The following is a 27794-nucleotide window of genomic DNA, read 5'->3' on the forward strand; positions in this document are numbered from 1 at the left end:
CAATGAACCTGAGCAGTTTAAGCTGTACATTACATACCAGTTGGTTAATCTTTATATAATGAAAACTTTTTTACAACAGATTTTAATTGACTTCAGACAAATGTCTGCTGAATATCTGTATTGTTGTGAGATGTTTAGTTTATAAGTTTAGTTATTTGTAGCGCTAATCTTTAGTAAGTTCTAGATATTTGAACCTGACACTAAAAGGGTTCAGTCCATATCCTTTTTTACTTGTACCTGCACCTATTTTTACAGTTATTTTTTTTTGTAAAGAAAGAAGTACTTTTATGAAAAGCAAATTGCACCATTTTTAAAATGTATGTTAATCTTTGCTTGATTGCATTTGGTAACATGAAAGTCAATCTAAGTATTTAATAAATAATAAGCTGAAAGACTGTTACTTGGGGAATTTCATAGCTCTTAAAAATCCAGGTAACTAACGTCACTCTAATAGACTTATAATGCAATTTAAGACTTATAAAAAATTAGAAATTAAGAAGTGGAGTAAAGTTTCACATAAAAATGGGGTCAAGAAAAAGTGGATTAATTGTATACAAGGATAATCTTGATGATTTAAAAGTAACTTACATGTGTGGAAAAGAAGCTAAATTAATGAACAAAGGAAGATTGCCTCTCTAGGTCCTTTGAGGTACCTAGATATGCTTTATGTTACTTCTGATGTTACAATGAGCTGTAGCAGTACTTCAGTGAATTAATTTAAAAACCTGCAAATTTAGGTTGATAGACTGCCTAAATTTCAACCACATCAAAAGGCACAGTGAACACAGACGTTAACTTACCTGGGATACTGATATTCATTTAATTTTGCATTGTTGAGGAGTTACACCGATAATTGCCTTGCCTGAAGTTAGACGTCCTTTTTCCCTTCAAACCAAAAATCTAAAAATAAACTAAAAGAGAGAACAGAATGTTAAAATCAATTCCACCTGACAATGGAGCTGCTTGCACATCAGGATCTTCACAGGCACAAACCTATTGCAACAATTAAAATCCTGTTCACTTTGTTCTGGGGTAAACTTAGTCCCTAAGATCCTGCATATTCATTCGTATTTACATAGTAAACAGTGGAAAATTAAACAGAGTTACTTCTTACAAAGTATTTAATATTAAAGGGGAATTCTAACACTCAAATTATTCACATAATGAAAATAATGTTTTGAAAAAATAATCTCATAAGTACACAATCCCTTCCTAATGTCCTCCATGACTGTCATACTTAGATAAATGTCCTCATACATTCTGACTTCATATTTACTGCTCAGTTCCGTTTCACACTGCAGCTCAGGTGATATAACTGGCTGCTTGCTTTTTACAGATTCTTGTGGTTTTGAACCTTGACACCAGAACAACTGGGGCCTTAAAAAGTCATATCTAATGTACAGTTAAAATAAAGCAGAAAGAATCCTATCATACTGTTTGGACTGTTCATTTCATGCATGTTGTGCGCTTAAAAATACCAAAAACACCTAATTAAAGGCACATAGTCAAACTGCCACATAAAAACCAGCTCAGCCTCCTCATGCCTTCCACATACCTTTGGTGTACCTCAAAATGTGCTCGACAAGCTGCCAAGGACTGACTTTTGCCCAATTGGGCACGGGGTGTGTACACACTGTGAACTCCTTCTGGTAACACCTAGCTATAACAACATGGGCTGCCAATTTCCTGCCACTTGTTAGTGGCTGCAGGAAAGAAATGAAGACAGAGCAAGTTTTAAATTTCTGAGACAAATTGAAAACTATAATCCACTTCTGTCAGAAAAAGGCCCGACAGCCCCTACTCCATTCTGTCTAATGAATTAAAAAAAATCCTTATTTCTTAATTTACCTAGTTGCTATGGAGATTGAATAATGTCTCCAAGGCTTCTAAACCAACAAATTATATTGATAAGACAACTAATATGCTATCAGCTAATTTTATCCTTCTTTAAAAAACATATTTAGCAATTAACATAAAAACACACAACACTCAAAACTGTTTCTTTTTAATTGGTAATATGTTCCAGTCATTTTATCTACATATATCAAGATGTTTGCCCACACAAATTACAAATATTTAATGAACATTTTCCTAAAAGATAAGTAATGTTGCTAATACCCCTATCTGAAAGCCAGCAGGAGGCAGATTTCATTAACACTAATAAGAACTAACCAAGGACACCTCTTATCACCAAGGCCAGTTGACACGTCACATTTACATTAATGACAATATAATATGTCATGCATGCAGGATAATGTAAGTGGAATTCTTTTGCAAAAATAAAAAAAAAGTCTAATCGAAAGGTATTCTTTAAAGAGGAACAGTTAGCAGTTAATACTACTGTATACTGAAAATTATTTTTCTCCCCTCCATGACTTATGGTTACAATGTTGCTCACACTCTTTAATGATTTGCTTTGGTTTTATTGTATTGGATAATCCTGCTTGTGTAATTTGTGTTAATAACTGTGAAAATGTTCTATAACAACTTGTGAAGGGTGCTATCCGAAAATAAAAACGCCGCTTGAATTGACAGAAATGTACCTTCTTTCTTTCTACTTTTCAGAGTGGAATTAAATTTGTTCCATTAGCAGCTTCACAATTCAAAATTCTTTAAAGTTTTTTTTTTATATGAAAATTCATACCCACAATTCCACTGTGTCCGGCTCATAAAGAAAACATCATGTTCTTTAAAGGATCTTTTTTATTTTTGTGATTGTTGCCATGACTAAGTGGAAAAGTTATTGTACAGAGTAAGTATTTTAAAAAAATATAACAAAATGGAAGAGTTATGTAAAGAAACCACAACTCATAATATTTTCAAAAGGCCCATTTTTGATAGGCAGGGTGCAAGAATGCCAAGAAAAGCTACTGCTCAAGTGCTGGAAGGTGCTGCTTGTTCCTAGAGAGCAGTTTTGATAAAGTGCTCCGAGCAAATGGAAATTCAGTGCTTAAACAATAACTGCAGAGAGGAAAATGAGTATTGCTGGCCAACTGCATGTTGTTACCATACAGTATGTTTTAAAACAAAGCTTACTACAGTGACTGTACAATCACTAATTACAGTATGAATCAAGAAAACTAATTAAAACATAAATGAAACAGTTCTGAAGAGACATTACTGCTGCAGCACAGCAGCACAAATTACAAAGAAAAAAGTTGGTTGGGAGGTGTTTAAGTTGCCAAAAACTTGGAATTGTGACCATCAGCTGCACCTAACGTATGCATACCATGGTGAAGTTAAATTGATATGGTTTTGTAGCAAACACTCTGCCCCTCTTAATGTTGAATTTAATATTGAAATTCACATACAGTAACTGCTACACTTGGCCAACTGAAATTTGTGACCATAACAAGGAAATTAAGTCAATTTGACAATTTGTGACTTGTCAAACTAATTGTGAGAAGCCAATTTGATCAGTAAATAGCCAATGTGCTAAATTCCAGATATGTTGCATTATTCAAAACTATTTCACTTATATTTATATCCCATATTCTGATTATTTGTGAGCTGGAAACTCACATAAACTGCAGTATTTGTCCTAAATAGACACAGCTGCATTTAGTTAAGTGGAGCTAACAAGCTACTCCAGCTGCAGATGTGCCTGGTCAATACCCTGGGGAAGTGTCATCTTGTCAGTTTAGTCTTGTGTTTCATGGATAAATTCTCATCTTCTGAATAATAATTTTTAATCATTGCATAATCATAGACTTATACAAAGCTATTCTAGTAGCATTAAAAGAATGCATGCCTTTATGATCAATGTACTGGTGTACTGTATATTCTGAATTGGTGCTTCTACCTCCACATATGAAATTAATTTAAAATACACTAGAAATCCCAGACATCTAATGGAATTTGTGCCCAGTTAGGCTACATCTTGTAGTGAAAAACGAGTACTCAGTAAGTTTTATTCAATCTGCAGTAGGGTTATCTTATGCATAGTGTAATTTACAGCCAGTGCCTGCCCTAGATTTTCAGTCCTAAGCAAGACCTTGGAAAGGGGCCCCTCCAGATCACAATTTGCACATACACTACTATTATCAGCTCCCAACACAGCCTTATTTTACTACCTAGAACAATTCAATAAATTATTTATACAACTAGAAAACTTATTAATCAGTTCTTAAAGAACACATAATAAAAAGGTTACAAATAAGAACACAAGGCACACATTTTACAAAGACAACATATTTTGCACAGTTTTGATTACACTGTTATTGTTATTATGTTACTGTCTATTGTCTTGTTTTCTGTTCTATTTATATACTGCACCTGAGTGACTAATGAGAAACACTTTTCACTATACAATGCACCCGTGTAACTACAGTATAATGACAAATAAAGTTGAATTGTGAATTGTGAATATTTCAAGATTGAAAAAGGAGCACCAAAAAAGGTATATGCCAAATCAATACAATGGATATGACATCTCTCTACACCGTCATTCCCCACAATGACGGTCTTACAGCCCTCAAGCACACACTGGACAAACGCACAGTGCTCGATCCACCCTCCCACACCTTTGTACGTGTTGCAGAATTGGTACTTGCACTCAATGCCTTCTCATTCAATAACCTTTTTTAACAGCAGGTAAGTGGAGTTACCATGGGCACCAGAATGGGACCCAGCTATGCCAATATTTTTGTTGGCTGGGTAGAAGAACACTTCCTCACTTCCTACACTGGCTTTGTCCCTGACCTCTACAAGCGATACATCAATGACTACGTCGGTGCTGCCACATGACCAGTTAGAGTACTTCCTGCATCACTTCACCAACTTTCACCCGTCCCTCAAATATTCAGTTAACATATCTTCCACTACTCTTCCGTTTCTAGACATAAACCCTTCCATTAACCATCCCTGACTCTCTACTTCAGTCTATTACAAACCCAGTTATCATTTCACCCCAAACATCCTAAAACTCTCTTCCTTTTTCACAGTTTCTTCGGCTACGACGACTCTGCAGTGATAACATGGATTTCCAGAACCAAGCACTCGAAATGTACTCCTTTTTCATTAACAAAGGATACCCCACCCCTGTTATTGACAGATCCCTCATCTGAGGCAAAAACAGCCACCGGACCATCAACTCGGTCAGGAACCCCCGGCATAATAACCACATTCCTTTGGTGCTTCCCTTCCACCCTAACACACTTTCTATCCCCAGGACCATTAACGACAACTTTTCCATCCTAAAGGCTGATCCCTCCACTAGGGCCCTCTTTTTTGAATGCCCCAACATCTCATATCTCCGAACACCTAATCTGTGTAACTTTCTTATTCACAGATCCCTTGATCACCCTCAACAATCATCCACACCAGGTACTTTCCCCTGCAACAGAGCTCACTGCATCACCTGCAAGTCCATATCTAACACCACACTCATTCAAGGCCCCTCAGGACAATTCTGGATCACCCAGGCGACCTCTTGTACCTCCAGCAACCTCATTTACTGTATCTCTTGCAGAAAATGTCCAGCTATCTACGTTGGGGAAACCTGAAGGAGAATAGGAGACCGCTTCAGAGAACATGTTAGGGTTGTGAAGATTAAAGATTTCTCCAAGACCATAGTTTGTCTCCAAGACCTCATATGGCCATGATCACACTGATCTCTCCGTCTGCGTTCTCAAAGAAGGGTTTCTTAACTCCCATAGCAGAAAGACATCAGAAACAAATATTATCCTGAAACTTGGTTCACACCTTCCCCCTTCTCTCAACGACAGACTTGTTTTCATGTAATCTTCTTTTTTCACATGCAGGTTTCGACTTCACACCTCTCTTCACCTCACACCACCTGAGTGGTCTCTCTGCCTCTCCCCTGCTCCTGCCTCCTCCACTCTCCCAGCTTTTGTTCTCCCATGTTATTTAATCTTTGCTGTCTGTCCTGTCTTTCTCACACACTAAGAAGGCTCCACAGCTGAAACGTTGTGTTTTCTTTCTTCTCTTTTCAGCATGGAATAAACCTATTACTTGTTCCTTTGTAGTATTTCATTTGGTTTTGTATCTGTCGGATCCATGTAACTAGCGAACGGGAGACACGCCACATTTTCAAGCTAGACATGTAGACTACTGTGGTGTAGTCTAGTTAACGATTACGTTTTCTCCTGTATTTCATTAAATGGGGGTTTTGTAAACCAAAGCTGTAGCTTCTGAAACGTATTACGTACTCAATTATGATTGTTAATTTTTTGACTGGACTTCCATTATGATAAATTCACAGCAACAAAAGAAAGAGCTGCTATATGGAATTTTTCACTCATTTGAATTTACCGTTTAAAAATATGTCATGTTGCACGTTGATGGAGCACCCTGGTGGCCTCAGGGCCTTAGAGTCTCCTAGTTTGCCTTGCCCAGCAGGGTCTACTTACGGCCAAGAGGTTAATATCCACAGTGCCACCAACACTGAAAGGAACTAATGGTCGTACTTACAGGTACTGTACATCTACTGCAACAAGTGTTGTGTAATCTCCTTGTTACTTTCTACAGTTTATGCAGCCACTGTAATTGGAAGATATTTTCCACACTTTCTTTGTTATGTCAGAGGTGCCCTGCATGTCCCTTTGAACATATATGTGAAGTGGCTGTTGCTGACTCAATGGGGGTTTAATTTATATACAATATTTTATTTAGTTAAAATATATGAACACTCGTTTGCACTTAATTTACAACTAATGCTGTCTACACTTATAAATTCACACTTGAGTGTGTGATTCTGTTTATAGTCTGCACAATTGCCTACTCTGCCGATCGCACTAAGAATGCCAGAAAAGCCACTTTAAAATAAAATGAAAATGCAACACACTAATATTAAGACATATTTGGAATCACAATCATTTTGCAAGGAGTTGTTTATGAGCCTCAAGAGTTATGGTAACCACATTTGCTAGTTCTAGCACAGAAACTCTGTACCAAATAAAGCTCTGCCCCCCCAATAATTGGGCATTAACATATTTGTGTCTAGCACAGTGCTGACAATATTTTTTTAAATAAGATCCATATAGAGGAAGTGCACCACTCCACTTTTTAAAACAATTAAGTAGTAATTAAGATAAAGCAGAATACACAATAACAACAGGGGCATCACAGTATACAGAGGACAAACACTGTTGAAGCAGTGCAAAAAAAAAATCCTTACATTATGGCAATGAAACCCACTAGTGTTAGTTAAACATTTCACTTGCCAAAATAAATCATCTGCCATTCCTGTGATTAACACAGTCAAGTCATTGTACTAAAGCAATGCTCATTCTGCCAGTATGTCAAAAAATGTAATCCACTAGCAGGCGACTGCGTTAATGAAAACTAGAATTGGCAAGAGCAATAATTGGAATCCATTTTAAACTGCTGGCAACATACTGATTGGAAAGCATTAGAGAGAAAAAATCTGGCAGTAACTGAATGTGGGCATGGACTGTGCAAAGAAAACCTTTGCAGGGTTCTTACTGAACACTTAAGCAAAATAACACTCTCCTTTTAATCCACACTGCGATTAAATGAACTTTGTCTTTGACATATCAGTTTTGAAACTTGGCAAGGATCTGTCATTCCCTTACTTAATTTCTATTAGAAAACAACAAATATGAATGCTGAAAACCACCAACAAAATAAAAAAACTAAGAATATTATTTATGTATAACTGCTTAATTTGTCTTAGCAGCATGGAAGCTCTAAGAATTATAGATGAAATCTTATTAGGTTCCCAGTCAACTGCACTATTGTGATACTTAACAACAAGCTAGATATCCATAGCTGGATTATTATTTTTTTACATAATATTTAATAGAATCATACTGGATTTTATTGAGACACATTTTAGTTTACAGAAAATAAAAATACTGAAATATAAAAACAAACAAAAAGTACCATAACGACACGCATATGGCATCCCATTTACAAAAATTCAGCTACAGATTTTTCATTTGCCATTTAAAAAAGCCTGGCACTAAAGCACTTAGCAATGTAAGACATTTATAACTGAGTTGTCTCACTGATGTGCATTTCAAAACTTAACCCATTTTACTCACTATGCTGAAGTTCAATATAAATATATAAATGGCTTTCATCCATTTATGTGGTGAAACTGAAGCAGAAGATTATCCAAATAGTTTGAAATGTAGAAAACAGTAGCAAAAATAATTAAAAAGACAGCTCAACCTTTTTTAATAATTTAGAAAAAACCCTAAATTGATTTAAAAGGCTTGTTCATACTCTTCTCTTTAGTGGACTGTACAACGTGGATTACACACAGACACATTTCTCCAATAATAAAATAATCTTAAAGGTTAAACATTTAATTCAGTTCAATAGCAGCGCTGCCAACACTATCAAAGGTCAGTTAGGGATATTCTGTCCAGAATTTATGAAGAGACTGTTTCAGGGACAAAGTAAAAAAAAAGCTTCAGGGATAGTGTAACACAACTAAACCACTGCTCTCTTATCTGGATAAAACATCAGTTCCTCACTGACAGCAATACACTGCAGACACCAGAGTATGCTGGGTCAGAAAGTACAATTGAGGACATTGTCAGTAACTTCAGGACACTGCAGCGTTTTAACATAATTGGTAGTAAAAAATAATCACAGAAAATAATGTTAAATTGCACTGGACATGATCTTTGTTCCAATATTAAGCGTCTTACTGCATATACGTTAGAGCTCTTACTGGTTTCATACAAATGTTACCATTTACCAGGCATTCTGGAGGTGAAACATGTCTGCTTTTCCTGCAAGGACCAAACAAGTCATAAGAAGCACAACTGACATGAGATGGTCCATTCAGCAGTCTAACAAATATTAGAGAAAGAAAGCATACATAAAGCCCAATATTACAGACTATTAGTAACATGTACAGATTAGCTTACTTTTGTGTGTTGTTTGCTTTCTTTATCGAGCGTGTATATTTGGAGTAATAGTATAATTCAACTGAATCTGAATTAGACATCATAAGATCATCTGCTATTATGCATTTGGTCTTTACATGAAGACCAGCTATTAAAGTCACTGAAACAAGAAGTGCAGATTTACAATTCTATACTGTTTAAAATTGCAACATAGAATGCAAAATCCAGAAGCACAATCATGCGAATCATGTGAAAACATGATTAGAAACACATACACATATTGTATAAGGAATGGTCAAAAGTGTTTTTTCTAAAGATATATATATATACATATCATTTTTCTAATGATATATATATACAATATATATATACAAATGTATATTTTATTTAGTCTACAAATATGACATATTCTGTCACATGCACGTATTAGCTGTGATTTTCAACTTGAGATGGCATCAGTTATTCTTAGACATGCATGTGCTCCCACGCATGATATTCCACCCAGTTTAAATGCCTGCAAGATGTTACATGAGAACCTGCTGCTGTAACTGAACAGTAAAAATGATATTGTAAAGTCCTCCCTCTTAAAATGGTTACACTAACTTATTGTATAGAGTACTAAAAGGCTTTAATTGTTCAAACAACTCTTTCAAAAAATAAAATGATGTAACAAAATGTTAAACTGGTTATACTAAATGTTAAGTTGGGATACCTATATTACAGCACAAGAGTAACAACATGAAAAGCTACCAAGAACACAATATAATAATTACTTCGCTACTCTTTTCCAAAAAAAAACAGAAATATCTAGCTGAACAACACACACTCTGCTCCAAACCAAAAAGAGAAAATATTCAAATATATGAAAGTAGATAACAAATGTAATAGATGAAGCCAAATTGTGCCCACTGAAAGACTTTTGTTTTTTTGGGTTATTTCTTTTATATCTGAGCACTGCAAACTGTGCAGTTCTCACAAACACTGGGGATGTAACGAACACTTGGTGTAACGAATCCTGAGAAATAACAATAAAAGATCCAGATTTATCTGATCAATAGTAAATGGGATAAACACAAATCAGATGTTTGGATTTAGATTGAGGGAAGCCTGGCCTCTGGACAAATAAGACAATGATCCCAAAAGATAACAATAAACCTAAATAAGATATTGAAACTTCAGCCTAAATCAATCAAAAAATACAGATAAATCGAAATGCTTTTCACTTTAGTGACTGCACTTGACTTTAACTCAGCTGAGAGTTGATTCCAGGCAATGTGAATGAAGCAGTTGAAGGTCCCAAAAAATGTCATGTAGTGGATCACCCAAAGTGCCAATGCAGAACAAAATCGAATTAATGCTGCTACAGATGAATATAAAATCCATTTTACACACAATTCTCATGGGAAGAAACAACGTTTAGCACTTACAGATACAGTGAACTCTACAACGTGGCTGCACAGGGGACAAGGGTCAAGAGATATATTTTGGCTTTAAAACTCTGGATTAAAATGTTTGGATAACAGCCTGGTCATATGGACAAGGCAATATCAGCCCAATAGAGAAATACAAGTGTGGTTTTGAACACGTTGATTAAATATAAAATTATAATAAGCACCCTTCAAATCTCTATAAAATAGACGCTGAACACAGCACCAGAACTGGCAGGGGCCAATTTATACTCCCAATGATCAAGTGAAAACTCAGCAACAGCAAACTGGTTAATCACTGTTTGATTGTCATCATGCACTGTCAAATTATACTTCAGTTATAAGCAGCTCCAACAGCATTTTGATTACAGACTGAATGTTCATAGTAGTTTCTCACACCATGAATAAGTACTATATTATTAACATCCCCTTAATTTACTCCAAATTGGGATCCTCATGATAGGCTGCTAAACATTGAGGTGTAGCCAATTAGCTAATACCTAATATAGAAAAACGTATGGGGTGCATTCAAATTACCTTTGTAATAAACTGCACCCAACCAATAGTATGGCGACAGAACTAGATTTCAAAACTGCAGCTTTTCTTGCAATTATAAAATAATGCTTTTTAAAGATAATGTACTCCATAAAGCCCAGAGGTTCTATATCTAAAACACCTTATGTGTTTACCACCATGCAAACATTTACAATAGTGAAATATTGGAATATTTTAACACCACCTAAAAGAAAACATTTTGTTACCATGAAACAGGGCATGACTTCGAGCAATATACTGAACCTCTACTACACAATAATGCACTATTTTGCGACAACTACAATTAACTACTCCATAATCATTAAGAGAACTGAGATGTACAGTAGATGAGCTCAAAGTGAGGGCAGTGGTGGTAACTGAAAGTACTGTATTCAACATTATCCAACAGAAATAAAATTATCCAACAAACTACCTTGGAAAAGATACTGGAAATTAGGGACTACCTTCAAAATCAAATGCCAGAAGAAAACTACTGTAAGTTTTTTTCTGCATTATCAGATACGTGACTAGGATTAACTCCACTATTCTCTACATGTCATTAAATATGATCTTTGGTAAGCCTGCAAAGACAAGTACAAAACAAAATCCAAATGTTATCCATGTAGAGCACTTGGTGTAATGACGCAAGCAGGCAAATGCACATCCCACTATCAAATTATACTATAATGTTGTCTAGAGTCTGTAGGTAAAAATAGTTCTTCCTTACATAGAGGCAAAAGGAATTGCTGGGCTGTGGATGCGATCATGGAGCTTTGATGAACTGAAGCATTGTGAGACTGCAAGAAAACACAGCTCTGCCTTCTGCATCTGTCTAAATTAAATTTTGAATAACCACCCAGGTAAGAGCATAAGAAACAGTACAAATGAGAGGTGGGCATTTGGCCTATCCAGCTAGGTAGTTACTGTTAGCTAACTTACCTGAGAATCCTATCCAACCATTTCTCGAAAGAAGCCAGAGTATTCTCAAAATTAACAACTATCTGGGCAACTTTTTTGCAGACGTCCATTACTATGTGTATAGAAAAGTACCACGTATTCTCAATTTTACTCTTCTACTTGCAATTCCAAGTAGGTTTCACCTGTGTCCCCTAATTCTTGTTCCACTGTTGATTCTGAAAAAGGTTCCAAGTGGAAAACCTGAAGCAACAGTGTCATCTGAGTTATTCACAATTAAATCTACTGCAAAGCTTTTTAACACATCTAACAGCTTTACGGTCTGACACCATAACAAGATATGAATGGCATTTATAATCCAAAGGCCTTAACTGACTTCAGAGAGTAGTAGTGGGCAAAAGAACATACTGTGTATCTGAGATTTGAGGTTTGAGATTTAGGAGGCCGAAGTCAGCAATGAGAAATAATGGTGGGATTAGATGGTGGTAATGTCAGTTTGTAGCATAATAGAGGTGGCTTATGTATTTGTTTAAGATGTACTGTATTTTTTATGTTCAAGCAGACTATAAAATGGCACAGAGGAGAACCAGTGGCACTGTAACAGATCCCTCTTGAAGGGGGGAAATCTGCAATATATCTGCCATATTAACCACCCCTCTGTAACCGGTATTAAGGCGGCACGTGGACCAAAACTGCAGTTTGTAACTGGGTTTTAACCCTAAATCTGTCAACGACTGCACACCTTATTTAAACCTGGTGTACCTTAGGTTATAGTAGCAGTTGAAGTAACCTCGACCTGGTCAATTCTGTTTAGGTCAGTCCTCTCCATAACTGCCTTCTTACTTACTGGCTAGCCGACAAGGAAACAACCAAGGCTGCTACTCAGCAAAAGCTTCTCCTGCTCTCGGTAACCGTCTGTGTCTAGACGTCCCCTACTCCTTGACGTCTCTCTCCTAACCCAGGCGGTCTTGAACCTTCCACTACTAATTAATGTCTCACCGAGAGACTGAGCTTCACCCTGAAGCTCCCAACACATGTATAGCTCAACCTCAGCTGACACCAACAGACATCTCCCTGTGAGGCGTATTTTACTCAGACAGTCCTGGTCTCTTCCTTAGTTTGCTTAGATCAGGATGTCTGCTGTGTTAGCCATTCAGGGATTAGATTGTAACTTGCCCCTTCCAGGGAATTAGTATTTCTGTTCTCTCAGCGAGACCTGGTAGCTCACTGACACACCTGTAAGTGAGGATCTTATCCATCCGGTGTCTCTTCACAAGACTCAGCTTCTCACAGCCCTCCTTACAATAAGTGAAGGTCTAGCTCCCCATGAGCCAACCATAAAAACCTGCCCGTGAGGCTCTGTGTCTTACTGTCAAACCTGAGAACGAGGGTCAGACTACCCTGCATTGACCAGGACTGTTTGATAACTAAATTCTTATAAAGAGAGACGAGCGTCACACAGATAATGCCAGCTCCCTAATAACCTTGTGTTTGTGCCATTTATTCATGCATTTCTGTATGTATCTGGAGTGCCTCTAACCTCCCTATGCCCTTACATACCCCGGTCACTGATGGGTGTGTTGAAGTGAGAAACATTGAGAAATAATGGGCTGAGCACTTCACCCAAGAGACTTGTCATTGGTAGAAATTGGTATTTGTCCGCCTCCTGAATTTTCATTATGACATCCAATAAAAATCTGCTTTTGAAGAAATTAATTTCTACTGAATTTCTGAGAACTTAAAAGAAGAAAGAAACCCTTACCCAATATGCAGACTTTTGTTTTAAAAGTAATTTCTTAATTTAACTAAAATATTTTTTGGTGATACTTGTTTTGTAGTCCTTAATCATCCTTATAGAGGGATCTGAAGTACAACCCATGCCTAGAAAGTGCCTGCAGGTCACAATCATGATTCCTCAGTCATCATGATGCACTCAATTACAGTAGGTGGTATAGCTCTGTATTGGTGCTTATTTTTTTATTTTTATTTTGACATTCACTCAGTTTTCATTACTTAACCTTCACATTAACCTTCACATACTTAACTAATTTATAGCATGATCAGCAATGATTGTTAAATCACTATTTACTTAACATGTCTCCAAATGAACAAAAATATTTTAAAACTACTTGCATTAGCTCTTGCAATGAGAATAAAATTTGACCACAATTTTGAACAAATATTTTGAAATCTTACACTTCAGTTCAGTAACGTTTTTTCCAGGCTTTTGAACATAAATTAACCTTGACACAGGTAATGTAAATTGTAAAAAAAAACAATGTTAATTAAAAATTCAATCTAGATAAACGTTGTTATTGTTTTGCATAATAGTGCAATTTGTTACAGGAAGTTGTCTGAATTTATTAAATACTACCATACTGAATAATAAAGGGCAATAGAAACAAAAAGTAAAAGTATTGTTTCAATTGTTATTCATGTGGTATTCATAAAGTAATCAACTATTCATCGTCACTATTGAATTTTAGTGTCTCTTACTTTGTTTTTACTCATCTTTCCACTTGACTGACAATGCTAAGGAATACATTTCTCTTTCTGTTGATTAGTAGGTGCCCACTGCTTTCACTTTAACATTTTGTGAAAACCATTACCATAATAAATGACTCCTGACAACATTATTGTTTTTATTAATGGGTACATGGGCATACACATAATTAATCCTTATCCACGCACAAATTCAACGAAAATTAAACTGCATACAAAAGGAGCTTTCTGTGCTTGTGCGCCGTTGGGTGTGTGACAGCACCATGGTATGTTGCCGCCTTTCGCATAAATTTACTACACAAGACAGTGCCACGTTGGCTTGCATTTTTACTATAGCCAGGATGGTATGAGTTAGGTCAGAGCTAATTCTGGATATGGCTGAAACTTAGAATGGAATACAGTTATCTAGTTGTGTTTATAAGGCCTTACATCAACCTTAAATCACACAGTAGAGTTTGGTGCAATATTAGAACTAGACCAACTTCACATTGAAATTACTGTCCTTAATGACATGGGCAGTTGTGGCCCATTGTCAGTTTACGTAATATCAAAATTGTTTCTCTTCTCCAGTTTATGCACTCCTATGGAAAAGCAATTCAATTAGCAAAGATTTACATTGATATATCAAAGAGACCTACCTCCTTATTTAATTACAGTACATTTTTTACAATGACCGAATTATTTTCTGGACATGGGAATGAGAACTTTCTTTGCTCAAATGGCTCTTAAATTTGCCAGCTGCACACATTTACCCCTGAAGCTCAATTTGGATCAGATTTTGCATGTCTGAGATGCCAAGAGGAACATAAAGAAGGACTCTTGATGGTGATGACAATGTAAAATGTCTGCAGAGCAACTGGAATTGATGATTTTTTACTTGAATTACTATCATCGTAAATGTTATTATATTTTTAAACATTTTGCAAGCTACTGATATTGTTTAAGTAATTACAAGCTTAAACCCAAGTCATATTCTGGATGGCAACACTGTATTGACCATCTGATCTGTGGGCCAGATATTTGACAGACTTTCCCTAAGAATTGATATTAGTAAAACAAAAAAAGCAAGTACACAGCCACCACAACACTCATTCAAGGCCCCTCAGGACAATACCGGATCACCCAGACAGCATCTTGTACCTCCAGCAACCTTATTTATTGTATCTCTTGCAGTAAATGCCCAGCCATCTACATTGGAGAAACAGGAGAGACTCGGAAACCGCTTCAGAGAACACTCAGGGCTGTGAAGATTAAAGATCTCTCCAAGCCCATTGTTTCTCATTTCACCTCTGACGGCCATGACCACTCTAATCTCTCTGTCTGTGTTCTCAAAGAGGGTTTTCCGAACTCATACATCAGGAAGACCACCGAAACTAAAATTATTCTGCAGCTAGGATCACACATTCTCCCTTCCCTTAACGACAGACTACTGTTCCTTTAAATTTTCTCCATTCATTGGAAGTTTCATTTCACACCTCTCTGCACCCATTCTGACTTCACACCTCTTGATTGGCCTCTCTTTCTGTCCCCTGCTCCCGCCTCTCACTCCTCCTCCCTCCCAACCTTTGTTTTCCCGCTACTTTACCTTTGCCTACTGCCCTGTCTCTCTCACACCTGAAGAAGGCTCCACGGCCAAAACGTTGTGTTCTCTTTCTTCTTTTTTTCAGCATGGAATAAACCTTTTACTTTTTCCTTTGTAGCCTACGCATGCTGACGCAGCTACCCACCTGAACTAAATTGAGAAAAATACTCAGAACAAATAGTGTTCATTTAAAATCTACATATTGCAAGAATTTATATATTTATCATATAAAATGTTCTTATTAATTGAAAACCCTTCACAATTTAAAGTCTACCTTGATATTATTAATGAACTCTTTTTTAATTGATCATAAAGAACTCTCATGAGAGCAACGAATTTCAGTTCAGTAGAAACACATAAACTATGCATTTAAACACTGTTCTTTCATAAAATGTTCATTAGATGTAGATGAAGTCACATGTCTCTCAGGAGATTTTCACCGCAACCCTGCTTAATGTTCTGCACCATTCTAACACAGCAATGTCTGCTTTTGGTATAAAATTGATTCAATTTAATATACTGGTATAGTTTATTTTTAATGCATTTTAACTTGCCTAATTTTAAAAATGTAATAAAGTCATAATCACCCATCTACAGTTGAGGTTGAACAGTGAGGTCCAGTTTTTCAACATACTGTACTGTACAAAAGTCTTGAACTTGTTTCTCCAACTTGAATATATTCCAGTTGGAACTTGAATTTCCATCCAGAAATTCAAAAGCAAGTCTAAACATTCAAATTTTAATCTGGATATTGCATTATGTTAACAGAAACACATAAAAACCATAGAACCATCCTTACTTTGTCTGCATGCTGTTACATCATTAAAACTCAGACCTTAAAGGGTATTCCTTTAGATCTGCAAAAGATGAGCTATCATACCAAAAGTTACAGTACAGATGCAGCCACTCAGAAATCTTGAGATGTAATGTGGTGTGCTACAAAGAACGTGCCGCATTATGCTGCAAAGTAACCCCCAACACCTTTTTATTTTTCCAAATTATCTGATGCAGGACTGCACTACTTTGTATAACTGCCAGGTGGCACAGTGAATGCTTAACAGGTCAAGTTTCTAACATAATGTACATACTGTACCATTAGTGATCTCCTGAGCTAGTCATACTGTACAGGGAAACTAACAGAATTGTTTTTTTTTCATTAATTTTAATAAATTTTCACAAATTGGTATTTGTGTATAAATAGAAACCATATTATTATTTTATATTTAGATTGTAAAATATATTATACATAGTAGCTTTATAAACATAGTATTTAAAAGGAAATACCTGTACATTAATAAAAGTTCAGTAGTTCTGAATGACTAAAAGAATGACTTACAGCCATGTACTCTAACTTCTTTAGTGTGAGGCAATGGTTGCTGAGAAGAAGAATTCTTGTCTGTTGTGCGAAATGCCTGGGTTCAAATTCTGACTAATGCCCAGGCCTGTGGGGATAATCCTCCTCCAATAATACAATTTAATTTTTATAATATACTGACATTTTTATTAATTTTATATATCACAGTATGTTAAATATTTAATTAATATTAACACTTGCAGTCTTGTGTCCTTCATACTGTATGAGTGTTCCTGCTCAGGACTCCAACTGCAAACTGCAAACAAAATATTTCTATCAGAAACTGACTAGCTGAAGGGTGAGGCCCTTAATCACTGTCTGCAGGACAGAACACAGAACGAGTGTCTCATGTGATCCATCCATCCATTTTCTATTTTTTTTTATCCAATAGAGGGTCACATAGACATTGCTCATAAAAACTTGTTTTGTACAGGAGCCTACAGTGGAGGGGTTAACGTGCTGCAACCCACATTAGCTAAAAACGATCAAAGCACTGATGGATTTTTCACCTGCAAGTAGTCCATTTTAAAGAAAAGCAAAAAAACTGAACTAGAAACTGTAGATTGTTTAAGTAATGGATTCTGAAATGCACATGGTAACACATATCACTAATCTAGCAGTAGGACTGTCATTAAAATAAGGTACTGTACTGAGATTTGAGACTCTAGCATTATAGTTTCAATTCTGGGTGTTAAGTGTTGTAAATCTGTGCATCCAGAAAACAAGTTATTTAAGTCTTGTTAATGCATAAAATGTTTCCTTTAGGTCAGTGGTCACTATGCATTTTGTCAGAATTTCTAAGTCCCGCCTTTTTGCTTTGTTCTGTTAATTCCTACTTCATTTTTTTCTTTAAGTCAATTGAAAAATAATATAAGACTATGTGGTCTAGTACCAAGCACCGAAACATATGAGAAGTGTTCTAAACATTATACACAATGCTAATTTTGACTTGCTTAAATAATGCTTCTTCAAAAATAATAATACATAATAATAAACTTTTATTTTATATACAATAGCACCTTTAAAAGTGGCTTCTTAGTAGATGCTAGGAAATTGCCCAGTGAGTTTTAAGGGAATTGGAGCTCCTTAGCTAATATAGCCTCTGTGAGCTATAAGTCTGTTCCAATACCCGCCTCCCGTTCACTGATGTTAACCCGTATGGGTTAGTGGGCAAAGTGAACTAGAACCTACTGCCTGCTATCGGGGAATATTAATATTAGGTGTAAATAATTGTGCAGTAGATGAAGGCAGTCTAGAAGAATGGCTGTAATTTTGACATTTGGACATTACTTTGCTTGAGTAATAATTTACCACCAGCTTCCGTTGTTTTACTGTTTTTGTTTGAGAAACCATTTGGAGCTTATACTGCCCTTCAAATTCAAACTACATAAATCTGCAAACATATTACATATTCATACCCAAGAATGTGATGGGCATGACCCGTCTCACTGAATTTCTCATGAAATCAATGTCTGTCGCACCCCTCCTCCACTCTTCTCACTCTACAAGGGGTTCCAGCGTCCTTGTCATCAAAGTGGGGAAGAGGAGGGAGAACGTTGCATAACATCGCTAATCTTAAATGTTTGTAGTTTACTTTCTTTTTAATACCACTTTATTTAGATTTTAATTATAAAAACATGTTTATATATAATGGAACAGGTAATGGGTTTATTCCATGCTGAAAAGAAAAGAAAGGAAACAAAGTTTCGGCCGTGGAGCCTTCTTCAGGTGTGAGCCTTCTTCTTACACCTGAAGAACGCTCCACAGCCGAAAAGTTGTTTCCTTTCTTCTCTTTTCAGCTGGAATAAACCCATTACCTGTTCTTTTGCAGTCTACGCATGCTGACATAGCTACCTACTTGAACTACTTTATATACTGTATAATGGCTTTAGTGATTAGTATTTAAAAGCTTAAAAGCTTTTAAATGTTTATGAAGAAGGTGGAGTACCGTTGTGTACCTAATTTTTTTCTTTTTAGTTACCACTACCAGCTACTGTATATGTATATTACATTTAGATTAATAAATTAATTGTTATTGTTAATGATGTTCAGAGACATTATTATAGTTTGGTTATTTTTAGCCACCAAAAATTTCCCTTTAATTAGTATTGATTTCGTTAATATGATTAATGCTAATTTTGTAAATTATTATTATAAATTAATTTAGTGAATATGATTCTATATTAATATTCCATATGACGTGGATTTAAAGAAGTACAGCAGTAAAAGAGATTAAATGAAGCAATGGTTTCACTAACATCTTACGAACCACAAGTGCCACCTGTCGATCATCTTTGGCCAGTGAATCACCCATCTGAATTATACTGCAGCACAGCAGAGCACAGCACACTCAAGGTTTGCCATGCATCCGAATGTCTCCATCTGTATGCCAAAATCATTAAAAGTAGGTTTTCTAACATGCAATGAAGAATTACATATGGGAATCTGTATGCCAGAGCTCCATGTGGTTGACTGAAGACCCAGCAACTATATTATAGAAAAACAAAATATCTGGTATATACTGTATGCAATGTAATGACATGAAGATGCATACTTATAATTTGAAATGTAATCAAAAGGGAACATCACCACATTTAACAATGTCCTTTGAAGTTATGTTATTTTTCCAGATGAATAAGTTTTTACGTTTTTAATATATATATTTTTATTAAAGTGAAGCACTGAAATGGTTACAAACATTTCAGTGTTTCACTTGGCCCATCTAGTGTTTTGAAATGCCTTGCATCGATATTCAGATTCTTGCTATGGTATCCCATTTTGTAACATTTTAAAACAACGCATACACATTTTTTTAGCTTAATATTTTATTCAAAAAAGGTAACACAAAATTTCAGCAAAAACTACAGATAAAAACAAAAACAATATGTTGATTACATACTGGCAGCAATTACAAACAAATATATTTAGTTCTGTTCTATTTAGTGCGCTGTACTTCATGATTTTTAGTTACGCCTTTGTCTGTATCATGTTTGAGACCTGCTCGATACAATTTGGAACCCTTGTCAGACTTGCTCAAGTTCTCTCAAGTAGTTTGGAGACTGCTTACGGACAGCAGTTTTTAGATCCTTCCACAGATTCCTAGTGTATCTTTCAAGTCAGAATTATGACAGATCCACTCAAGGAAGGACATTCACTTTCTTATGAGTAAAGCCACTCTAGCATAGCTTTGACCGTGTGCTTAAAATGTTTGTCCCAATATTAGATCTGAAGCAGGTTTTCCGCTAAGATTTGCTCAATTTACGTTCTCCGCGGTTTTGACAAGCTTCCCACTGCCCATTGATGAGAAGCAGAACTATAGTATAATGCTTCCACCACTCTGCTTGAACGCTACTGAATGAGAGATACGCTATATTGGATTTGTATCAGATGTAATGCTTTGCATTTAGATCACAAAGTTACAGATTGTTTTGTCTGACATGTTGGCAATATCACTTTAATACTCTGTTGCAAATTCCAAGTGGTTTTTCTACTTTTTTGTAGGTTACTTGACTGAAATCAATGAACACAAAATACATTTGCACAGGTTAATGAATGAAAAAACAACACTCTTTCTCTTTAATGGCATTGATTCAAAAATTTCTCCCCTTCACTGCAAAAAGATAAATCAGCTGTTTTCTATGTTGTGGCCGTGGTTTAGAAGTTTTTCTCTGTATTTTTACATTTTCCATACACCTAACAGGTTTGGATTATGGTTGACAAAGCCGACTCTGTCTCAATGTGCAGGCTAGGGGAACAGTACTTACTGTAAAAACATGTCAAAATACCTAAACTTGTGAAAAAAAGCTCTTATATTGCTCTTTTGTGAAGTGGTTGCCCAGTGTCTGCTCAACTGTGTCTTTCCTAAAATGTCAGTGGCATATGTACAGTAATGCCATAAAAAAACAACTTTGTGTTTCACTAAAGTATCTACAGTATTTTAAATATGACTTTAAAACCGCTTAAATGATTCTCAGTATATAATATTTATTATATAAATAAGAACTGGTATTATTTTACCTTTAGTCTGTCTGTTTATACTGTTTACAGTGACAGTACAAGAACTGAAACATTGTTTAATGCTAGTATTTCTATAGTGCTTATTATTATACAATGTATGTGTTGTGTCTTTTTATTATTAGATTATATCCTTTTCAATTAGCTAAATAATAAATTGAGTTCTTTCTCAATCCTTCTTTAATATACTCATTAAATTTTAAATAAAAAAATGATTTAATAGACTTTGTATTTAAAAGACAAAATCTGCCCAAAAGGAATTTTGTCTGTAAAATTAGAAATACGAGACTTTCTCTGCAAAAACTCATGATAGGCATTTGTGTTTCACATGGTTTGGAATTGTATTAGTTTTGTGTTTTTGTATGTTTAAAAATACATAACAATGTTGAAAAATACAAAAAATGCTCTGAACACAAATAAATACTACATAGGTTAAAAGTTCAAGAATATCAGTAGTACTGTAGGTCACTTGCGTATGAGTAATACTTGTTTGTTTTAGCTAATTATATATATATAGTATATTTATGATATATGAAATAAAGAACTACAGCATTTATGATAACAAATGCACAGGAACAATTTCTGTTTTGATTGCAATTGCTAAAAGATAAGTCATAAGATCCAGAACGAATGTATAAAGTAATGTCTAAATATGCCAGTCCGTTGTAGAGCAGACACGCTGACACAGTCACACATGCACACACCAGTGCCAGTTTTCCTGGAACCCAATAAACCTACCAGTCTTTGGACCGTGGGAGGAAAGTGGAACACCTGCAGGAAGCTCACATGAACACAGGGAAAACACACAAACTCCACGCAGATAGTATCCCTGCTAGGCAGCAGTGCTAACCACTGGACCACTGCGACACCCTTACATATATTGCTCTTATCATAGAGTGCTTTTAGGCTGGAAAACATCTTTTGTGATTTAATGGGCATTCAGCAATAGCAGACACCCCTTCCCCCCTAACAATCCTTAAACTGAGGGTTAACTGGGTTAAGCTGGATATTTGACCATACACATTAGGACCAAAAAATGCTTACTCTAAAGAAAACGTTGCTACAGGCAAAACCTGAACTACCTTGACTGTATGAACCTGTTAAAGTCAAACTCAATAGGTTTTTTCATAATTTTGGCAATATATTTTATTCAAATACTTTTCCATTGTATAGATGGAAAAAGGACTTTAGGCAATGCGAAGAGAAAGGGTCCCATCTCAAAATCCTGAAAATGCTATACAGAGCATTTAATTTCAGTACTAGGACATGACTGTTTACCTGCAGAGTACTATCAAATTAAGTAGCTACAAATAATGAAAACTGCTATTAAATGATTTAACATTAATGATTTGTACCTTCATTGTGAGAAATGTAAAAATCAAAGATACTGTAATTCATGCAACTCACAGCACACATTTACAATTACAGAAAATATTTCACTTTTTAATTTCAAATTTGCAAGAAATTGTGACAGAATCCAGAGTATCTCTGAATTTGATAATCAAATAAACAGCACCAATTACAGTAAACCACCAACAATGGCACATAGAGAATCAATTTGAGTACATGGACTTCTGACAACAACTCTTGCCAATAACTCACATGTCCAATCAACTGTTGGTTCTCATGCAATGTATTTACTCCTTGGCAATCATCCACCACATTGTTTTACTGTTCTTGCAGAAATACCAAAAGAAGGTGTGTAGCAAAATATGTACAAATACCCACATATCTTCCACTTATCAACATGAATGACAAACCTGATTTTTATCATAAACTATTCCTGTAGAGCCACCATTCAATACAACTTATCCACTGTATTATTTTCCACTGCATCATTCCATTCAAACTTAAAACAATAGCTTTTTACCATCACTGTTGTGCAGCCATTGGCAGTTTTTGGTAGCTCTGTGAAGTTGGCCCCCCTACAGACAGCTACATTTGTTCTGGTTTGTACTGTTGAAAGTATGCTCTTCATGAGATACACAGACAGGGAGAGAGTCAGAGCACATGGTCAGAAATTCATACTGAATTTGCACTGTCTGCACTTTGTGTTTGTGCAGCTTTCATTCCAAAAAATATAGTGCCTTCTTTTTCAGGTGATCACATGACCATGCACGGTGACTTTGACCTCCAGTGACCCCGTCTACCGAGAAATCTGAAGAAGTCATCGGTTGACCCAAATAGTTCATAACTCAACTGCAAAACAACACTGGAAATTCTACTGTCTCACACATGCACACCACAGAAATACTGGAAAGTATTTAGCTAAATATATTCAACTTTATGCTGACTTTTTTAAGTTTTTTCCTTTCAAAGTATGACCTTAGAAAGGTCAACAGACAGCAAAAAAGTTATCCTGTGCAGAACATTTACCCTGGGCTAAACAGACACACTGTCACTATGTTCAGCATATACTGTATGATGCAGAATTAATATCCATTATCCAGTAGTAGATGTGGATCTTTCCATGCAAGATCATTAGGAACCAGCTGACCACAATAGATAAAAAAAGATGTCAGGAGAAAACACCAGTCAAAAGCAACATATTAAAACAGACAAAAATATATATTAAAAAGATATAAGTTTTGCCCTTTGCATATAAAATACTAAAGACTGTGTTATTTAAGTTTTTGCCTATGTGACTTTTTCTTATATCACTGTGGCACTGTATCTCAATATAGCTGAAAGCATTTTTGTAGATTCTGAACATAAAACAACTGATTTAGTCTAATATTCCAATAAATTGAAGATAAGCTTGAAAACTCATGCTATAGAAGGACAAATTAGGGACCTGATAAGGCCAGAAATCCTGAGCCTGGTGGTCCACAGATCCTGTCTAGCTGATATAGTTGCAGTCTAACATGGACAAAAATAATTGGACAAATTGGCCGAAATAATTTAATGGTTTGATTTTTTTTACCTACAACATGTCTCAAGGATCATTTATTTCAGTTTTGAGATGAGTAATTTAATAGGCTTTAATCTTTATTTATTACATTTTTGTCTGAGTTTAAACATGCCTAGCCAAGAGATTTATAAATATGTCCACATTACAGCATCAGTCTGCATGGTTTGGTTGTGATTAGGTATTTATTCCAAAGGAAATTTCATCCATTTAAAATGGCAGGTTTAAAATGGCCTGGTATAAGCAATAAAAAAGCCAAAATAGTATTTTTTAAATCTTATTTAAAAATGACACGGAAAGCATCATACTGTAGGGATTCAAAAATGTTTTTTTTTTAAACCGCCCCTTATGACCACTAATGGATCATTTGTTGTGGATGTCTTTAACAGAGAGACAGAAGTATGTAGGCATATAGTGCACATGCCATATTCTGAGCTTTTTTACACTACTCCACATTATACAGATAGTGGACAATAAATGGTGTCCCTCATTTATCTAGTTACAGTATGTCCAATTATATTGAAATAAAGAGTTGTGACACACATTTTGTTTATGCATTAAGCAAATAAAGTCCCAGAATGCTTAGGGTCAAGCATAAAATTCTGCACAGGCCTGGCTGCATATAATAATGGCTACAAGAAGAGCCCTCAGTAACTCTAAAAGAGTGATTACTGGGCTTTCAGTGACCAAAGCTACATTTGCTGAAGCCTTATGAGCAATGATATCTAAAGTCAGCATATAACTTTGAGGAAAAGACATAATCAGCGAAGGACAACAGTGGGTAGAAGCATATATAGTACGACAGGATGATGATGTTCATGCGTTGATTAGAAGAGATTAGAAGGCAAAACAGGTGATCAACTGCAGATTAGTCGACTGCATGTTTCAACTTGAGGTGTGATCAGCCAGTTACATCAAAAATGGTCCACCAAGAACTCCACAGAGTGGGATAGTCAGGTTGCAGCATACAAACCACTCATTACATCCGACAATGCAAGATTGTGAGTACAGTGGTGCAAAGAGCACAGGCAACAAACAACCCAGCAGTGGTCGAATATGATGCAGTCAGATAAATCTTCCTTTAGTGTGTTCCTAACAAATAGATATTCTGTAATAGTTCAGGTGGGTAGCTGCGTCAGCTCTTTTTTTATGTTTTATGTTAAATGTCCCCTCGAATCAGATGGATTGGAGCCTTCAGCACTTGGGAAGGGAAGCACATATACAGTACACTGCTATCAAGATAACACCTGATACCCCTAATCAGCGCATAAAACCTCAATACAGCGGCATCATTTAATAGTGATCTCAAATTACTCCTATCTGGGAGGAATGGGCTGTCCCTGGGACTCAAAGGAAGTCGAGATGTAGTCCCACTGGTCGAGTAGTGCAGTGGAAAGGACAGACTGTTGAGAGGGTACATACACAATTTGTACATACTTTTTCTGCTGCTGCTGCTGTATTTTATAAGATGGACATACAAAACTGGTTTGAACTTGAATGGAAGAATGCCGGACACACTTTCCTGTCCTTAGCAGATAGGTAGCATTCCACGATCATGCTCATCTTCCTCTTCCTTATTTGCCAAAGATAACTTCTTTTAAATTAAATTGGCTACTTAGTTTCATAGCACATGTTCCTATATAGCATGGTATATTATTACATAGTAAGAGTATAGCTGGATGAAAAAGAGCTGAGGGTTGTTAACCACAATTTTCAAATGAGCAGAACAACAGACTAGGATCTAGCCAGTGAATCTAGCTAGCGAGCGAGCCTCTCCCTGTCTAAGTTCCCAATGCACAGCATTCGAATCTCAGCGGGTTCTTGTTTTTATGTTGTAACACTCCCGGTTTGTTGTCAGTGTGGGGAATGACAGGCTGGTGATGACTTGAGAGGATTACTGAAAGTTTTATTGCCTTTCTCATTACAGTGTGGTGTGATAATCAGGGAAGAGAGAGAAAAATGCAAGTGAAGTGCAGAGAAGTGATTGATGTTGTTTATTTTAACTGATTACTATAAGTTTCTATACAGTATACATATATACTGATGTTCTTTTTTTAGTTGATAAATATTTTTTTTGATAATCAAAGTACTAAAGCACTGGCTTTATTATAATTATGTAATAAGGGATACTAACGTATTTTGACCATACATACTATATAGTGTAGTACATTATACAATGGCTTCGGTGTGGCATGATAATATGCTGAACGCTCACAAATATCTAGATGTTACTTAATACACATTTTTCAAAGTTTTTATAGATGAATAAACTTAATGGACAACAAAAAATATAAAGAAAAATAATCTCTCGCACACATATTCACACTTTTCCTTGTGGCAAACCTAAACCAGGTTCTGGTGCACATCATCACTTTCACAAGTCACAGAATTAGTTGAGTGGCCTCTGTGTGCAATAACAGCGGTTGACGTGATTTCTGAATAAATACACCTGTCTTTGTAAGGTCCCTCAGTAAGGCAGCTTTTTCCCAAGATTCAATCATGAAGACCAAAGAGCTTTAAGAACAACTCAAGGATAAAATTACAGAAAAGTACAGATCAAGAGATGCTGTCTGATTCCCAACCAACTCGACTGTGCTTGAGAAAGTTTGAGAAGAAGAGTGGTTGAAAATATGCATAATCATGTGTAATTAGTCAAAATGAGACCTCGTGGTTTCCTGCATTTGAATCAGGCCAGATGGGGCGACTGACCAAAAATTGGTGCCATCTGGCCAAACAAATGCGTGAACGACTCATGATTCAGAATGTTTTTTCTGAAAGTGTGTACTGTACATGAATAAAATAAACCATTAATACAATTAGCTCTCAATTCTTTATGAAAAAACTCATGTATTAGAGATTTGGATGCCTGAAAGCTATGTTAGTAATCCATCCATCCATTTTCGAACTGCTTCTTCGAATGCAGGGTCATGGTTGAGCCAAAGCTGTGAGTGCAAAGCAGTGATGTGAATAATCGATGCATCCTTGCAGCTGAATCATCAGGATGCAGTAAAAAAAAAAAGCAAAAACTGGTGAGAAACATAATTTCTTAAGAATAATATAGGTAGAGAAAACCACTTAATTTTCCAAATAAAAAAAGACTTATCTCAATGAGTGCAAAATAAAACAGCGCCTCGATAGCAAAAAGAACACAAAGATGGATGAATACATACTGTACAGAAAATAGCAAATAGCAACACGTTTCAAGCACAGAGCTTATCCATGGGCAACATCATGGTTAGCCTTTATCTTTGATGAATCCTACAGTGGCTATCAAAAGTATTCACCCCCTTGGACTTTTGCCACATTTTACTGTGTTTCAATATTGAATCACAGTGTATTTATAGTACATGGGATTTTTTCCCATTGATCGACACAAAACACTCCGTAATGTCATGAAGTAAAAATAAAATCCTACAGATCCTCTTAAACTAACTAAAAATATAAAACAAAGAACAAACTATTGCATAAGTATTCACCTCCTTTATTATGACACACCTACAGTAAATAGGCGCTGGTGCAATCAAATGTATTTAGAAGTCGAATGATTTGTTGAATGGAGTCCAGCTGTTACACTTGGGGTGTTTAGGATAAATATACCTCTACATCTCTTAGAGGTCCCACAGTTCTTTTTACATCTCCCAACAAAAACTATATCATGAAGACAAAGGAACTTTCAAAGTAAGTTCTGGATAGTATTATTGAAAAGCACCAATAA

The 27794-nt window shown here is 35.9% G+C and overlaps 1 protein-coding gene across 4 annotated transcripts in view; it reads right to left on the minus strand.

The window, feature by feature from the left end:
• The window catches only part of thrb (thyroid hormone receptor beta), a 134575-nt gene that overhangs the window by 64095 nt on the left and 42686 nt on the right, over positions 1-27794 (minus strand). For all 4 annotated transcript variants that reach the window (XM_015357507.2, XM_015357503.2, XM_015357505.2 and 1 more), the window contains exon 2: positions 801-911. The gene's annotated coding sequence lies outside the window, so the exon portion shown is untranslated. The remainder of the gene's footprint in view (positions 1-800; positions 912-27794) is intronic.

Source organism: Lepisosteus oculatus, chromosome 10 (genome assembly GCF_040954835.1).
Source record: "Lepisosteus oculatus isolate fLepOcu1 chromosome 10, fLepOcu1.hap2, whole genome shotgun sequence".
Classification (NCBI taxonomy): domain Eukaryota; kingdom Metazoa; phylum Chordata; class Actinopteri; order Semionotiformes; family Lepisosteidae; genus Lepisosteus; species Lepisosteus oculatus.